Source organism: Melanerpes formicivorus, unplaced genomic scaffold (genome assembly GCF_026170545.1).
Source record: "Melanerpes formicivorus ecotype bairdi unplaced genomic scaffold, bMelFor1.0.p_v2 SCAF_72, whole genome shotgun sequence".
In the NCBI taxonomy this organism is placed as follows: domain Eukaryota; kingdom Metazoa; phylum Chordata; class Aves; order Piciformes; family Picidae; genus Melanerpes; species Melanerpes formicivorus.
This window is the reverse complement of record NW_027142424.1, coordinates 31,311-40,878: the sequence shown is the minus strand read 5'-3', so window position 1 is coordinate 40,878 and position 9,568 is coordinate 31,311. Positions and strand designations below refer to the sequence as shown.

The 9,568-nt window shown below is 63.5% G+C and overlaps 1 long non-coding RNA gene across 2 annotated transcripts; it reads left to right on the top strand.

Moving 5' to 3' along the window:
* LOC137453760 (uncharacterized) lies at nucleotides 1-9,166 on the top strand. Of its 2 annotated transcripts, XR_010990457.1 has the most exons (5): nucleotides 1-100; nucleotides 684-713; nucleotides 2,999-3,071; nucleotides 3,350-3,606; nucleotides 6,782-9,166. It is a non-coding gene; the product is annotated as an uncharacterized lncRNA (long non-coding RNA). The 2 variants fall into 2 exon arrangements; XR_010990456.1 differs by lacking the exons at nucleotides 1-100; nucleotides 684-713 and having other exon boundaries at nucleotides 1,208-3,071.
* Nucleotides 9,167-9,568: the final 402 nt, after the last annotated feature.

Genomic DNA, 9,568 nt, shown 5'->3' with positions numbered 1-9,568 from the left:
TGCCTGCCAAGCTCCCAGCACAAAGGAGATGCCAGGAGCCAGCGGAGCCCGCCGGTGCCCAGCCCACCCGCACCCCCACCCCCCCCACCCCGGGAAGCAGGTAAAGCCGCCTTAGCCTTTCTCTTCGCTCGTGCTTTTTCTTTCCCCTTCCCTCCTGCAACTGGGGCTCCTTGGTGGGATTTGGGGGGGGCGCAGGGGGGAGTCCCGTCCCCCCCCCCCCCCCACACACCTCGGGCTGTGCTGCCCGGTCGGGAACGTCTATCTTGGGGAGGGTTAGGGTGTGTGCTAAGGGGATGGCAGGTCTCCAGAAACACCCCTCTGCCCCCCAGGTATTCGCATTCCCTGGTTCACATGCCATGCCAGCACCCCTCACCCTCTCCTAGGGGGTCCCAGGCTGGTGGGGGTGTGGGGGGTGTGGGGGGCAGCCTGAGCGCCCCTCCCTTTGTTAGGAGCAGGAGCAGCACTCACAGCATGTTCGCCGAGCCAGCCCCGGGGGGCAGGGGGTGGGTGATGCCCGGTGGTGTGTGGGTGATGCCCGGTGGGGGGGTGGTGTGTGTGTGTGTGATGCCCGGTGGCCCCCGAAGCATCTTGTTTCTTGCTTGGCAGCCCCCCGCAGCCCCCTCCCCGCTGCATACTCGCTGAGGCACTGCTCCTTTCTATTTCTTTACCTCTTTTCTTTCCAGAAACTTCACCCAGAATAGGGCTGGAGCCAGGTAAATGAATTCTTGCCTCATTTTCAGCCCCCCCCCGGAAGGAAAAGCAGCCACAATCGCTGCTTTGCTGGGTCTAGAAACCATCCTTTACTCCCCCAACCCCCCACCCCCTCCCCCCGCGCTGATTTTGGGTAGAGGGATGGAGGAGGGGCTGGGGGGGCAGCATCCTCCCTCCCCAAGGGTACCTCGGCGCAGTTGTTCTTCCCCTGCAGAGAAGGGACCTGGCAGATGGTGCCCGGGCGCCTCTCAGGAGCCATTTTTCTCTCCCTCATTGTCTCACCACCCCCCTTTGTGCGTGCAGCCAGGGCACCCTGCCCAGGCAGCCAGCAGTGGCCCAGCCACAGTCTGGTTTTCAGCCCCTTCCAGGCTTCCTGGGAGCAGTTTCCCTCCCCCCTCCCACCCCCCACCTTCTCCCAGGGCTGCCCAGAGCTGCAGACAAAGGGAATCAGCTCTGGCTGCTGCGGCAGCGCCAGAGCCTGGGCTGGGTTGGGTGGTACAGTGATGGGCAGCACGGGCAGGGCACAGGGCAGGGATGCCTTCACCACTCTGCCAGGATCTGGGGAGGGGTCAGGGGTGCTCATATGGCACAGCTTTGACACCACCTCTCTGGGCACGGGCAGCAAGGCAGGGCGTGGGGAGCTCACCCTCTGCTTCACTTCCCTGCAGCAGAGCTTCTGCTTCCCTCCCTCCTCCTCCTCACTCGAGGTGGGGTGGGGGTTGGCCCCCATTTAACCCGGGTGCTCAGCCAGAGGGACTCTGCACATGCTACCAGCCCAGGGTGGCATCATCAACTCGAGCTCAGGGCTGGCACAAAGCGAGGGTTTGGTTCAGTGCTGCCCACATGAAGTTGTTTTTATCCCCACCCCCCGGGGATGTGCTTCATTGCTGGGTGACTGAAGCCATCCTCCAGCACCCACCCCACCCCTGCAGCAGCCACCTCCTCCCTTGCCCCACCACAGGCACTCCCTGGGGCTGGGGTCCAGGCAGGGAACCCTTTGGCCAGATGCTGGGTGCCCCCTCCGGGTGCCCAAGCCCAGCTCCCGCTGCCCAGCTGCTCAGCAGAGGCTGCATTGGATGCTGTGTTGCCACGGGAGGGACTCTCCTGGTGTGGTGGCAATGAACCTCGGGAAGCAGCAGCAGCTGAACTGCAGAGTCATCATGGCCCAGCTCCCCCGGGGGCTGCTGCCGTTGGGGCCGTGCCAGGGCAGGAGGAGGGCAGAGGCTGGCTTGCTGGTGCCAGCTGCGTGTGCCCACATCCCGGCAGAGGTGGAGTGAGACCCACCACAGGTCACTGGTCACTGCTAAAGCCAGGGAGTCGCCCAGTGTGAGCACAGGGCAGTGGCAGAGGGGGCAGAAGCAGTGGCACAGGTAGTGACAGTGGCAGAGGCGGTGGCAGTGGCACTGGCAGAGGCAGCCAGGCCCTGTCTCCAGTGCAGGGAGTTCCAGCAGCACACAGGGAGAGTTTGGGGCACTGCCACCCTTTCTGGTGTGGTCCTCCCCAGTGCTTGCTGGCAGGTCTGGCTTGCCCCTGCTTTTCAAGGGGACAGCCACAGGAGGGGGAGGTGGCACCTCCTCGGGCACTGGGTGTCCCTGAGCAGGCAGCAGGCAGCTGAGCAGACCCACGTGGGGGCTGTGCAGGAGCCCTTGTGGGCAGCGTTGGGCTAGAGCCTGCCCACCTCCACCTCACTGCCTCTGCCTGCTGCTGCCTGCAGCAGAGCCTGGCACCAGGCTGCCTGCAGCCACAGGAGCTGCTGTGAGCACCCAAGTGCCAAGGGGCAGTGCTGGATTTAGGGTGAAACCCAGGGGGCAAAGGGCTCACCCACTGGGCAGTGCCATGCTGCCCTGGGGTCATGCCAGGACAGAGCTGCGAGTTTGCCTGAGCTGGGAGGAGATTTGGGCTGGTGCCCACTGCCTACTGGGCAAGCTGGATGCTGGCACAGCATCTCCCCCTGCAGAGGTTTTGCATCCCCATCTGACAGGATTTGGCCTCTTTCTTTTGCCCCCAGCTTCGGCCATCCTGTGGGGACCAGGAGCGGTGCCAGCAGCTGTGGGGCTCAGAGCAAAGGGTGCTGCCCCGGGGGCTCGGATCCTGCAGGGTCAGGGAGAGGCAGAGGTGGTGGCAGAGGCCAGGGGGACTCTTCCTTGCCACCCTGCCAGGCTCCCAGCAGCACGATGCCCCCCGGGTGGGTTGTGCCCGGGGGTGCTGGCACTGTTCTCTCCCTTGCTGCGTTGGTTGCTTTCTTTTGCAGCTGCTAATGACTGACCTGAGGTCTGTTCACACACAGTCCCCTGCGCAGGAGGAGCAGCCAGACAGCACGGGGGGACGTTGCATGGCACCTCCAGAGCCACTGACCACAGGTAGGACCCCCCAGGGAGGGGCACACGGAGTGGTGCCAGCCCCTTGCTCTCCCTACCACTCATGATCGTTTGGGCAGCCAGGAGCCGGACTTCCTCCCAGGGTACCAACCCCTCTCAGGCTCTCCCCAGGCTCTGGCTGGATCTGGGTGGGGGTTGGGGGGGGGGTCACACTGCCTCCAGGGCCACCTGCATGAGAGGGTTTTTCCCCCGTGCCTGCTGAGTGGTGGGGAGGGGGTGGCTGGCGCCGCCCAGGCTCTCACAGCATCTCTGATCTCCAGCGCCGCCAGCCCCAGGGGCGCAGCTCCGGCTCCTACCTGGCCAGAGGGGCCCTGCCTGGAGGGGATCTGGGGCTCGGGGAGCTGCCGTCGCCGCCTACACATGGATGCCATCAGCAGGCTGGCCCCAGCAGAGCGACCCAGTGCCGGCTGCCAGGGGCTGGAGCCAGGAGCCCGGCCGCTGAGGGGGACGCTGCGGACCAGCCGGCAGCGGCGACGCCAGGGGACACGGCCCGGCCTCTGCGCCTGGCTCCTGCAAGGTGCTGGGGACCCCTGCCCTCCTGCTGCTCCATCCCAGTCAGGCACAGTGCCTGGCGCTTCCCATCTGCCCCTCCCCAACGACGGGCAGGGCGTGGGCAGGATGAGACCCGTGCCCGACCCTGAGTGCAGTGCAGGAAGGAGATGAGGTGGGCATGAAGATGGGGATGGGAGCAGAGCTGGGGCAGCTCCTTGAGGAGGCTCGATGGGCAGAGCCCAGAGGGACCCTGGCTGTCCCTAGTGATCCTCTGTCTGCCAGCACAGCCCCGGTGCTTCCTGCTCTGGCAGTGCCCAGCACGGCAGGTGCCACACGCCAGCGGGACCCAGCCTCTGCTTTGTGGAGCAAGGTGGGACACAGGGAGGGACACACACAGAGGGCAGCACATCCTCCCCCCGAGGAGGCTTCTGTGGGGCTGTTTGAGGCTGACAGTGGCCCCATAAGTGCCACCATCACTGGCAGTGGCCCCATAAGTGCCACCATCACCCCACTGCCCGCTCCAGCAGCTGGGCAGAAGGGAGGGCTGGGGGTGCAGCAGGCTGGGGCTGAGGGCAGACACAGTTCCTGACAGGGGTTGGAGCCCCTTTATGTAGCCCCAAATGCAGGAGCAGCCTCGTGGGGACCAGACAGAGCCAGTGCTGTGGGAGCAGGTGACCCAGAGGAACTTAGGGCAGAAGGTGACCTGAGTGCCCCTTCCCAGCTTTATTTCTGGGGTGAACAGTGCAGAAATGCTGCCCCTGGCACCCCTTGGCATCAGCCCTGAGCAGAGGCAGCTTCTGATGGGGAAGGGATAATCCTCTGGCACTTTTTCTCTGCTCCAGTCCGTGGTTCTCCCTGCCAGCTCCTCCTCCCTCCACAGGCAGTGGGAGCTCAGTGGAGCCCCAGAACAGTTCTCCAGCCCTGCTCTCCCAGAGCTGCCTGCAGCCTTGCCCTGGGCACTGCCAACCCTGCCTCCACCCCTCTCTGCTTCTTCCAGCTCCCCTATCACCCTTACCCTGTGGCGATGCCAAGACTCAGGCTGGCACTGCTGGGGTTACCTCCTCCTTGTGTTCACCAGTGCCAGGGGTGGGAAATGTGTTGGGTGGGGGCACAGGCTGCTCAGGGTGGCTTGGGCCACCCCCGGGGTGATAAGGGCAGAGCTCTGCCGAGTGTTAGCTCAGCAAGCAGCTTACCCTGCACAGGGTGAACCCTCAAACCCTCCACTGACTCCTTCCCAAGCCTCAGCCCAGTGGGAAAGCCCCAAACCAGCTCCTGCTCCCCTGAGCTGGACCCCTCTGCCTGCCCCAGCTCCAGGCAGACCCCTCCCCAGGGTTCCTGTGTGTGTGGGTGAGCTGACCAGGGTTGGAGCCCCTTTTTTGCAGCCCCAACTGCAGGAGCAGCCTCATGGGGAGCAGCCAGAGCCAGTGCTGTGGGAGCAGGTGACCCAGAGGGACTTAGGGCAGAAGGTGACCTGAGTGCCCCTCCCCAGCTTTATTTCTGGGCTGAATGAAACCACTGCTCAGGGTGAACCCTCAAACCCTCCACTGACTCCTTCCCAAGCCTCAGCCCAGTGGGAAAGCCCCAAACCAGCTCCAGCTCCCCTGAGCTGGACCTTGCTGCCTCCCCCAGCTCCAGGCAGACCCCTCCCCAGGGTTCCTGTGTGTGTGGGTGAGCTGACCAGGGTTGGAGCCCCTTTTTTGCAGCCCCAACTGCAGGAGCAGCCTCATGGGGAGCAGCCAGAGCCAGTGCTGTGGGAGCAGGGTGAGATGTGCAGACCTCTTCTTTACCAGCAGCCCTGGAGCCTGCTCATGCCTGCAATGATGTGGGCAGAGGTTCTGGGTTGGTGCCCGGCCCTGGGGTGCACTGTCCTGCCCAGGACACGCCAGCCCAGGCTGCCCAGGTGACCCAGAGGGACTTAGGGCAGAAGGTGACCTGAGTGCCCCTCCCCAGCTTTATTTCTGGGGTGAATGAAACCACTGCTCAGGGTGAACCCTCAAACCCTCCACTGACTCCTTCCCAAGCTTCAGCCCAGTGGGAAAGCCCCAAACCAGCTCCTGCTCCCCTGAGCTGGACCCCTCTGCCTCCCCCAGCTCCAGGCAGAGCCTTCCCCAGGGTTCCTGTGTGGTGATGGGAGTTGGGGGGGATTGGACTGACTGGGGTTGGAGTCTCTTTATGCAGCCCCAACTGCAGGAGCAGCCTCATGGGGAGCAGCCAGAGCCAGTGCTGAGGGAGCAGGTGACCCAGAGGGACTTAGGGCAGAAGGTGACCTGAGTGCCCCTCCCCAGCTTTATTTCTGGGGTGAATGAAACCACTGCTCAGGGTGAACCCTCAAACCCTCCACTGACTCCTTCCCAAGCCTCAGCCCAGTGGGAAAGCCCCAAACCAGCTCCTGCTCCCCTGAGCTGGACCCTGCTGCCTCCCCCAGCTCCAGGCAGACCCTCCCCAGGGTTCCTCAGTGGTGGTGGGGGTGGGTGGGCTGACTGGGATTGGAGCCCCTTTATGCAGCCCCAACTGCAGGAACAGCCTCATGGGGAGCAGCCAGAGCCAGTGCTGTGGGAGCAGGTGACCCAGAGGGACTTAGGGCAGAAGGTGACCTGAGTGCCCCTCCCCAGCTTTATTTCTGGGCTGAATGAAACCACTGCTCAGGTTCCTCAGTGGTGGTGGGGGTGGGGGGGAGGTGGGCTGACCGGGGCGGGCTCTGCATGCTGTGCTGCGCTCCAGTATTAACCCACTAACCTGCCGGGCCCCTGCTGCCCACCGTGCCAGGGGTGCCAGGGCTGCCCCTGGCAAATGGACTAACCCACTAACCCCAGCTCCAGCGCATGCCCTACTAACCGGCCGTGTCTGCCCCCCACTAACCAGGGGCAGCCCGCGCTGCCCTTAAAGGGGAACAGAAAAGCTGGGCAAGTGCCTTTGGAAGCGCCAGGGGTCGGTGCCAGGCTGCAGGGGCAGAGCTCGAGCCCCTCAGAGGGCAGGAGGGGCGGCTGGCAGCCCCTGCCCCGGGCAGCATGAAGAAAGGGGTTTCTCCCTGCGTGCCCTGCCCGGCTCTGCCCCTGGAGCCTGCTGCTGACTAGGAGCCTAAAACGGTTTCATCAGCAGAAGCTTTTCAGTTCCTTTTTAAGCCTGGGGATCTCTAACACATTCCTGAACTGAATTAAACCAACTAACCCTGGCTGCTTTTCTCTCCATTTCTCTTCCAGCGGGCCTGTCCTCTCAGCCAGACGGGTTGTGCCATGCTTCTGCTACTAACCAACCTCTACTAACCACTCCTGACTTGCCTCCTTGCTACTAACCAGTCCTCTCTGCACTCTTAGCTCTGCCGGGTGCTGTTTGCCATGACCACGAACAGGGGCTGCCCCGGGGGCTCTGGGTTGTTAAGCCACACAGCAGAGCCCAGGATGGGCCGGTAAAGGCCTGCAAGGTGGTGGAGCCCAACCCCCTCCAGCCCTGCTGAGCATCTTCAGCTCCCGTTGGCTGTGATGGGAAGGAAGATGCTCAGGCTTGGAGAATGGTCCCTGCTGGCCTTCTCTTTCCCAAGGAATTTGGTGTGGCTCAGTGAGGAAAAGAGGCTGAGTGGAAACAGGACAATAATCAGAGTGTGTGTGTGGGGGGGAGGGATGGAAAAAAATAGTGGAATCCATTCCTAACAATTGGTGGTGGCCACCAAGGTCCCAGCAAGCCCAGTTTGCAGGGAGGCTCGACCGAAAACCCCATGCCCTGCTGGAGCCCGAGCTTGAGGCTCTCCTGGAGGCCCCCCAGTTCACCCACCCTGGGGAATGGTCTGGTGCAGGGTGCTCCTGGTGCTTCTCTCTTCACCCCTGTTGTCTCTCCACAGTTCGTGGTTGTGTCTGTGGTTGCATGCAGGAGCCGCGGCCGCAGCGTGATCCTGACTAACCGCACGGCGCCCCCCGGGGGGCTGCCTCTAACCGCCGGGTCGGGTCTTGCAGGGTGGGTGTCCCCCTCCAGCCAGCAGCCCAACAGGCAGGAGAACAGAATACAACAGAGTAGGATTAACCAGGTTGGGAAATGAGCTCAGAGATCATCCAGCCCAACCTATCACCCAACACCATCTGATCAACTAAACCCTGGCACCAAGTGCCTCAGCCAGGCTGCTTCTAAACACCTCCAAGGATGGAGACTCCACCACCTCCCTGGGCAGCACATTCCCATGGCCAATCTCTCTGGCTGGGAAGAAAGTGGAGGTGCTGGGGCACAGCCTGTGCTTGGCCTTCTGTCCTTCTGCTGGTTGGCTGAACACCATCAGTCTCTCCATGGTGGGGGTCTGCCAGGGCTGGGGCTCCAGGATCTCTCTGGGTTTGGGGTGCAGGCTCGTGATCCCGTGGTAAGCTCCTCCACCAGTAGGTGCTGGTTGTCCCAGTAGCCCTGCTGTGATGACCAGTGGGGTAGAACCAAGCCCTGGGCACTAGGAGAGGGTGGTGGGCACTAGGAGAGGGTGGTGGGCACTAGGAGAGGGTGGTGGGCACCAGGAGAGGGTGGTGGGCACCAGGAGAGGGTGGTGGCCCTGTGCTGCTGGCTGGGACTGGGGCTGGTTCATGAGGACATCCCAGAGTGCTGCAGGTCAGGGCAGTGGGGTTGCCTCCACCGAGGGCCAGGGCACCTCCATCTGGGGGTTGTGTGGATCCAGGCAGCTCCAACTCCTCTCTCTTCTTCTGCCCTTGGTGGCTTTGCCTTGTGCTCACTCACCCCATGGGGAGGACCTCCTCAGATAACATCATGTCACTGGATGGCTTCACTCATCTGCTCTGCTGCCTGCTGTTGGAAGGCAGAGCTGGAGTGGGGTCTGCTGGGTGGCCAGATTCATCTAGTGATGCTGCTCACCTCCCCCTGGCCTTCTGGTCCCTGTGGGCCACAGCCTGAGGTCCTTCAGCTGGGACAGATCTTGCTGGGACTTCTCTCCCCACGCAGCTCAGTGGCTGCCCAGCCTCCCCCCTAAGCCACTGAGCCTGCTCCCCCCTAAGGCACTGACCCTGCTCCCCCCTAAGGCACTGACCCTGCTCCCCCCTTTGCCCTACAGGGCTGGGACCCTTTGGTAGGGACAAGCCACCAGCACCACTCCTGAGCAGAGAGGGGCTGAGCAGTGAGAGAGGCTTCACCAAACAACCAGGTTGCTCCTTTCCTCTACCCTGGCACCCTGGGGCTCCTCACTTCCCATTTCCCTCACCTGGCAGAGGAGTCTGTCTGTCTGCCCATCTGTCCATCCTCCTGGCACCCCCAGAGCTGGCACAAGCAGGGTGAGATGTGCAGACCTCCCCTTTACCAGCAGTCCTGGAGCCTGCTCATGCCAGCAATGATGTGGGCAGAGGTTCTGGGTTGGTGCCCGGCCCTGGGGTGCACTATCCTGCCCAGGACATGCCAGCCCAGGCTGCCCAGGGCTGCCCCTGCACTGCCAGGACCCTGCTGCCACCTCGTACCCAGGGCAGTGGCAGTGGGCATGGCTGCAGTGGGACTGGGCACGGGAGCAGGGCAAGGGGGTCCTGGGGCTGCCTCAGGTGGTCCAAGGGAGGGTCCCAGGGCCCCCAGGATGTCCCCACTGCCTGTACTGTCTGCTGTGAACATGGCAAGTGTGCAACCACCCTGCTGTCTGGTGTCTTTGTGGGGTGTGGGGGACTGGGGAAGTGGGGGAGGATGGGTTTGGGGGGGGGGGGGAAGCTGTCATGGGACATGTTGGGGGTGGGGGCAGGATCGGCAACTGTGGTGGCCACCAGCATCCTGCTGAGCAGTCAGGGACACCCAAGGGAGCGCCAGGGCAGGAGGAGACAGAAGTATCACTGTCCCTGGGTGCCCGGTGGGGAGAAGGGGCTTTGTCCCCCTTGCGGGGGTGACACAGGAAGGGTGTGACCTCTCCGAGCACTGCCAGAGAGTGGCCCTGGGCTGGGGGGGTGGAATCCGGGCAGCGCGGGGGATACAGTGCCGGACACAGCCCCCAGACTACGCTGACATCGGGGATCCGCCGCGGCGGGGGAAGG